Below are 8012 nucleotides of genomic sequence, written 5' to 3'. Positions count from 1 at the left end.
TGCTCTAAAAATAATGGCACAATTAGCTTTCAAAAAATGTCACAGATCAAGTATCACTGGCAAACTCTGTTCCCATAACAGGTGCTGTTAGTGCAGTTATTAGCTTTGTTAATGGCTGCCTACCCAATGATTCCCCCACGTTTGGAGCAAATCATAATTTCCTTTAAAAAATGGATTTTCAAAGTGGCAGGCTGACTTTTGGCTCTAACATTAGAAACACAGCTTTTGCTGTCGGCATAGAATTCTGGTCTTTAATGAAAACAGAAGATACGTAATTGACATAAATAATCCCACTTCTGTGAAAAATGCATTTGACTAGACATAGGTTCAAAATCATTTGAGAAGACAAAAGTTGGAAGTGACCTTTTAATATGTTATGCCTTTTTTGGAAGGCAAAGCTCAACCTTGAAACAAATTATTGCTAAAAATGACAAGCAGTAGCTTTCAGCAATTCAAGGATAAAGTCTAATTTAAACTGAATAATTAAGGGATCAATTTAAGCTCTCTTTCAAATGCCAAGGAAGTCTAAATGTTAAATACTAGGGAAGAGTGTAAATTAGAAACTTTGAAACTTGAAATGCAAATCTAGAGGATCCAATATAAACCCTTGATTTTTCATGGCTTTCCTTCTTATTTTGATCAGGTCTCAATTATGTAAATAAAAACAAGTTGTATCTCCTCTACTGACTTGTGTCCTGCCAGATGGGTTAGAAAATAATTGTTTATAATAGATGTGATGGTCTTCAATCCAATATTTTGAAAATTATTTGGTCTGCTAAAGGCACCTCGAGAGTTCTATGGGTTTTCCAATTTGGGGTTTGTTTTTGTTGCTTAAATTAATGACTGGCAAATGCCAGTGCAGGTAACTAAGCTCGATGCATATGTGGACCATAAGATACATCAGAGGCCAAGTTCCTGTGCACTGAATTTTCCACAAGTTTCAAACTGTTGTGACTGTTCCAAACAGATTTAAGCAGCTGCTGGACTGTAAATTATTTTATTTTACTGTTCTGCCTGGGTCTAGTCAATTTCCTGGGATGGGACTGGAGGAACAAACAGGTGTGCCCACTTCAGAGGCAGTGCCAGATTTGCGTATAAGCTAAACAAGCTATAGCTTAGGGTCCCACTCTCTTGGGGGCCCCCAAAAAAATTAAAGGGAAAAAACTGGATGTACATTTTCAAAATATAAGATAAAAAACAAACAAAATAAAACCTACATACAGCAACAGTGTTTTGTGTTGTGTAGGCTCCTATGGTGTAAGTAATGGGCCCCGCCTGCTAGCCTGCTCCCTAAAATATCACTGGTTTGCTCATTTCTATATATGGGGTCCCATAAATTACCATATTGCATATATTCAACACAAAAAAGCGACAATTTGTTGTTGACAAAAGACAGCTAGACATATAAAGGCCCCTGTTACCTTCAGTAGCTTAGAGCCTCATCAAACCTAAATCCAGCTCTGATTGGAGGAGGTGGTGGAGGGTTTTGCCTCAGCAGCAAAACTTCCCAGCATTGCTATGGGGTCTAGGGTGGCCTTCTTCAGGAGTGGATGCACTACAGTGGTACCTCAAGTTACAGATGCTTCAGGTTACAGACTCCGCTAACCCAGAAATAGTACCTCGGGTTAAGAACTTTGCTTCAGGACGAGAACAGAAATTGCGCGCCGGCAGCGCAGTAGCAGCGGGAGGCCCCATTACCTAAAGCGGTACCTCAGGTTAAGAACAGTTCCAGGTTAAGAACGGACCTCCAGAACAAATTAAGTTCTTAACCCGAGGTACCACTGTACTTACTGTCTAAGGGCAGCAGGCACAACTTCATCACATAGGGACCTGTTTACCACACTCTGGGCATCCCGCCTGGTCAACAGTCCCCCTCCCCACCCCACCCTGCCAGCTGGCTTTTACCAGAAAGACTTAAGCACTGCTTTGGATTCCACCCTATGCATCTTTTTCTGTTTAACTATCAACACAATCAAATTTTCCCCTACATGCAAATCAGTTAACAATCTACCAGATAAAAGAAGCTTCTTCTCCCACTCTAGCTGAGACATTGTTATAGAATGATGTTTGTTGATGGCAGGTAGTCTTTTTCAACCTTAAAAAAAAGGGTGTTTTTTTGGGGGGGGGAGTTGTCACTGCTGAAAATAAAGGCATTTAGCTCTGCTAAGCGCAATGCAATATTCCTCAACGTAATTTCCACTAAAATAAGTGTGAAGCCACACAGGAACCATAACAGTTAGGTTTATGAGCTTCCTCCCTCCTAAGCTGTATACTTTGCATTCCTGCAAGCTCTTACTTTCTGATGCAAATGAGAATCTGTTAACTGTTTAGCAGATAGCACTCTTTGGCTTTGTTGACATCCTTTCTTCCAATTCTCTTTAGTATACTTTGCATTTTTATTGTAAAATAGGGATGCAAATTCTGCAGAGGCCTGAGCCTCTTCTGTGAACTGTTTTGGAGCATAATATATATTATGGGAAATGCAGTGTATAAATAAACTGACTATGACTAACTCTTTAAAGGATCATAGGACTTCTCTCTATGTCTGTGCATCTGAAACACATGATAGGCATAATTTAGAATTTGGTTCCATTTACCTATGTCCTTTCGGTCTTTGTACTGTTAAGGTTACTTTCTTTTTAAAATTAAGGTAGTAGGCACAGAGAATGTCTTCTTATTCACACACACACACACACCTGATGCAACTGAACCAGCAACTAAATTTAGACATGGTAGCTTCATTGAAGATGCTTCTTTGAATAAAACAGAGAGGAAGAAATCCAGTGACTATTTCAGGAAGAAGCAATGTGGTGCCCTCTGGATATTCATCTGGTTGACCACTGTGAGAACAGAATGCTAGGCTAAATGGGCTTTTGGTCTGATCCAGTAGGACTCTTAAGAACATAAGAAGAGTCCTGCTGGATTAGGCCAGAGGCCCATCTAGTCCAGAACTTGGTTCTTACTGTGGCCAATTAGATGCCCATGTTAAGCCTTCAAGCAGAACCTTAGCACAGCAGCACTCTCTTGATCTGTGATTCCCAGCAACTGGTATTCAGAGGCATAGTGCCTTGTTAAGGGCCTTGTAAATTAATATAAGAACTTTGAGCCTGGCCCAGTACCACAGGGGCAGGCAGTACAGGCTTTGGAGCACCAGAAGTATGGGCTCCCAATAGCCTGTCCCCATCAACAATCCAGCCACAGCATTTTGCACCAACTGGAGCCTCACAACCAGGCTAATGGGTAACCCCACATTGTGCATGTTGCAATAACCAAGTCTTTAGGTTACCAGTGCACAAATAATTGTGGCCAGACTATCCCTGTCCAAGAAGGGCCATCATTGGTGCACCAGCTGCAGCTGGTAAAAGACCCTCCTAGCCACTGTGCCTACCTGAGTTTTGAGTAACAAAGATGGATCCACAAACACCCCCAAACTCTGAAATTCTTGTTTTAGAGGGAGTGCAACTCCATCAACAGGCACCTGGCCAATTTCCTGCAGGCAGGAATAATGAAACCTGCAGGGCCTTCATCCACCAGAGTTCAAGTTCAGCTCATTGGCTCTCATCAACTCCACCACTGTGCCCAGGCAACCTCTCCTGACTCAGATGTTATGGAGAAGTAAAGCTCTGCGAAATCAGCAAACGATACTTTGCCCCCAAACTCCAGCCACACTCAGTGGCTTCATATAGATGTTAAACAGCATTGGGAACAAAACAGCCTCCCAATGCTAGTCTCTAGGCATGACACTGTAGGTAGGGCCAGAACCACTGTAGAACACTACTGTGAATATCCAAGACACAGACCTGGTCTATGAAGATACCATGGTAAATGGTCTCAAAATCCACTGAGTGAGCAATAATAATAATAATAATAATTTATTTATATCCCACCTTCCCCAGCCGAAGCCGGGCTCAAGGCGGCCAACAACAATAAAATAATATAACATTCTAAAATCATTTCATTATAAAATTAATTCAAATCAAATTAATGGCAACCATTGGGCTAGCAAGAAGCAGAAACAGTTGCAGTTCCTCATATAAGGCATTCATCAGCAAAACCTAGGCTGATTCAGTCCCAAAGCAGCACATGAACCCAGACTGAAATGGATCAAGATGATTTGCATCCTTCACAACCTCCTGCACCTGCTCAGCCATCCTCCTCCTCACCACCTTACCCCCCAAATGGGGTGTTTGCAACCAAGCTGTAGTTGTTATAAACCCTAACATCAAGAGAGTGGACTTCTTCAGGGGTGGATGGGTCCACAATTGCCTATTTAAGGGCAGCAGGCACAACTCCATTGTGTAAAAATGTGTTCACCACAACCTGGCCTAACTATTCAACCCCACCCCACTAGTCAAGATGGGAAGGAACAAGGGAGCAAGAAGGGGGCCACATGATTGGAGGAGTCCCGTCCACATCATTGGCCACACAAACAGAAAATGATCCCACAGATGAGGGGAAAGCACTGCATTGGGCACCTTGGCTGGAACTGCAATGGCCGTGGCATTCAAGGTGTTAAGAAGGTGAATTAAATGAATGCTTCTGTGGGTCCTCCAGAGAAGGACTCATTCCTCTGAGAAATATTTACCTTATCAAAACTCTCTTCCTTTCCAGTTCATTGAATGTTGGGACTTCCCAAGTCACTTCTGCATTTTGTGCTGTGTAACATTTGGTGGCAGCTCTAGTCTGGGTGCCATCTTGGACTCAGCTTTCCTACTGAAAAATCATATGTTGCATTTTTCTATGCTTGGATTTAAGCGAATTCACTGCCAGAAGGAATATTACAATCTTCACTTATCTGATTGTAACTTTGCTAACTATGGACATCTAGCTATCGACCACTTAGAAAATCTGAGTAATGGTTACCAGAATCAGGAAGCTGTGACTTATTACTCTGACTGTATAAAACAAATGCTTGATACAAATTCTTCCACTTCTGAAAGATCTGGGGCAACAGGTAATTAACTTTTGGCTTAGGTTAACTCTTTTATACTAAGTGCAAGTTTCCTTCCCGACATCAAGTTGTTTGACATACCGAAATGTCACATTTTGACTTTTCATTATGAGAACATGTTCTCCTTCAGACATCAGTGACATTTTTATTTTAATTGAGATTCATTTCCAAAAATCCTTTGACACAATCACTTTCACAGGCACTAATGCCAATTATTTGAGTAACCTTTTTATTACCCAGAAGCTGAATGCTTGTGACACTATTTGGAAAACATAATTTAAATGTGATGCAATCCAGGATCAGAGCTCCAGTGTGAATGGCTGCAGACATAAGACAGATGCAGAGTGATTGGGGGGGGGGGATAAATCATGTGTGGCTCAGGTGCTTTTTTGTCATGCTTCCTGCAAGTCCTTTGCATGAGCATCAAAAGGGAAGCATAGGAAGCTGCCTTATATGGAGTCAAACCATTGGTCCATCTCAGTAGTGTCTACAGAGACTACTGTCTCTGGGTTTTAGGCAGGGAATTGTGTGTCATTCTGAACTTATTTCCATGGTTTATCAGTAAAGCCTTTGCCCATGTAGTTCTCAACAGATTGTAGTCACCTGCTGACAGGGTCTATCCTGAGCCACAATGTGGCTTTAGAGCTCAGAGATCAACAGCTGACATGATTTTCTCAATGCACCAGCTGCAGGACAAATGCTGAGAGCAGAGACACTCCTTGTACATCATCTTCATAAACCTTACCTTGCCAGTCAAAAAGGACTCTTCACACTACTCAGCAAGATAAGATGCCCACCTAAGCTCCACAAGATGATTGTGTCCTTCCACAAGAACATGCCCAACACCATCCAGTTTGGCAGCTCAGCCTTGGACGCCTTCCCTATAAAGAGCACTGTGAAACAGGACTGTGTTCTCACCCCAACTGGCATATTCTTCTCTCAGTGCTTTCAGCTTGAAAGAAGATAGTGTGTACTTTCATTTGAGGAGTGACAGGGGTCTGTTCAACCTGGTCTCCACACCAATACAAAAGTGTTGCGGGTTCTTATCCAAGAGATGTTGTTTGTAGATGATGCAGCCTTGACAGTGGACTCCAAGGAAACTCTAGAGACTCATCAACCATTTTGCCCAAACCACGGAGTTCAACCTCACTATCAGCCTAACAAAGACCAACATTCTGGGTCAGGATGTCACCAGCACTCCATGCATCAGCATTGTTGACCACATGTTTGAGGCAATAGACTATTTTGTCTTCCTAGGCTCCACCATAACCAGCAAGCTTTCCATCTATGCTGGGCTGGACAAATGTATTGGCAAGGCAGCTACAGCAATGGGTTGCCTCTCTAAAAGGGTATGGGAGAATGTGATGCTGATGACCAATACCAAGATGAAGGTCTACTGGGCTTGTGTATTGAGTATGCTGCTTTATGGAAGTGTGTTGTGGGCAACTTACACCCTCCAGGAGTGATGCCTCAATGCCTTCTGTATGTGCTGCATCAGGAAGATTTAGGGCATCACATGGCAGGACAGTGTGTCAAACAATGATGTGCTCTTCCAAGGACACATGTCCTGCATGTTTGCATTTCTGTCTCAGTGACATCTACACTAGCTTGGTCAGGTGCACAGAACTGAAGATGGCAGGATCCTCAAGGACGTGTTCTATAGAGAGTTGGCTTCAGGTACTAGGCCTGTTGGCAGATCAACTCTGTGTTACGAAGATATCTGCAAACATGGCAACATTAACCCCACTGTATGGGAATCCCTTGCAGATGATCACAGTGCCTGGAGACAAACAGTTGGGTCATGTATTCACAGCAGTGACCAGAGAAGGAATGACTGCAGAGGGAGGAGTGTGCAGAGAGAAGACATGCCATTGTGCACCATACGCCTTCAGATGCCTTACCTGAGTCAGATAGATGCCAACAAAGTATCTTCACCAATGATCAAAGTAATGATCAAATTATTTGGCCCTGAGCTCTGGCCTTGGAAAAACTGGCAGAGCAAATCTCTTAGGGACGGACAGAATGGTGGTCCATCTCTTTAGATCCATTGTGGCAGAAACTGAGCAAATGAATAAGAACACAAACATGACACATTTTCATTTCGCAGGTGAAAATGATGGTGTTAAAACACAAAACACAATAATCCAAATTTTGCTTCACTGCCACTATTTCCCCTTTTTTTGTGGGGAGGGGCATTATTCATTGCAATAAGCTGTCACCTAATTTTGCCCTTGGAGGACCTTTCAAAGTCTTACATGTCTTCTTGCTTTCACTTTTTATCTCCAGCAGCTCATTGCTTTCATCAGTTTTATGGACAATAAAATAATTCCTGTTATGATAGATGAACCCATCATTTTCTCCTCTTATTTAAAAGATGACTGCTTTATTACCCTTAAATCAGGTAATTTGTTTGTTGAGGGAAACACCTGTGTAAAATGTTGGGTCAATGTAACCACGAAAGATTTCCAACTGGATATAAGAATATTTCCATTAGAGTTTAACACAGAAACCACTGCTGAGCTGGTTATGTCATTATAAGCATTGAATAGGAGATGGACATTTTTATACAGAGATGTATGTTTATGGCTGCATTGCTGAAAAAAACCAATAATTTTAGAAGTGTAGCTTAAACATCCAAAGAATTCAACATTAAAACTGTCTCTTAAGCACTGAAGTACAAGTTTATCATCATGCCTTGGAAAAGGGGAATCTCCTGAATTACTTTTATGACAGCATATTCTATAGATTGATTTGCAAACAATGGGCCATTAATTATAGAAAAGAGATGAGCAGCAGAATTCTGCACCAGTTATGTTGCCACAAACCCATGAATGATAGTGTCTCTAATATTTTATCTTTGCCTGCAAGTTCTAGGGATGGAATTTCCTTTCCCTGGTAGGTTCTGCTTTCAGGCCAATACTCACTAGAGAGGTTCATAAACATCTTCCTTTTATTAGAAATGACACATAGAAACAAAGCTACCATGCAGCAAGGCAGATCTGCTCATGCAGCCTTCCCTTCAATCTGGTACCTCTCTGTTCCAAATTCATTTCAGGTACAT

The sequence above is a fragment of the Podarcis filfolensis genome, assembly GCF_964270895.1.
Source record: "Podarcis filfolensis genome assembly, chromosome: 1".
Lineage (NCBI taxonomy): Eukaryota > Metazoa > Chordata > Lepidosauria > Squamata > Lacertidae > Podarcis > Podarcis filfolensis.
Note: the sequence above shows the minus strand (reverse complement) of the source record.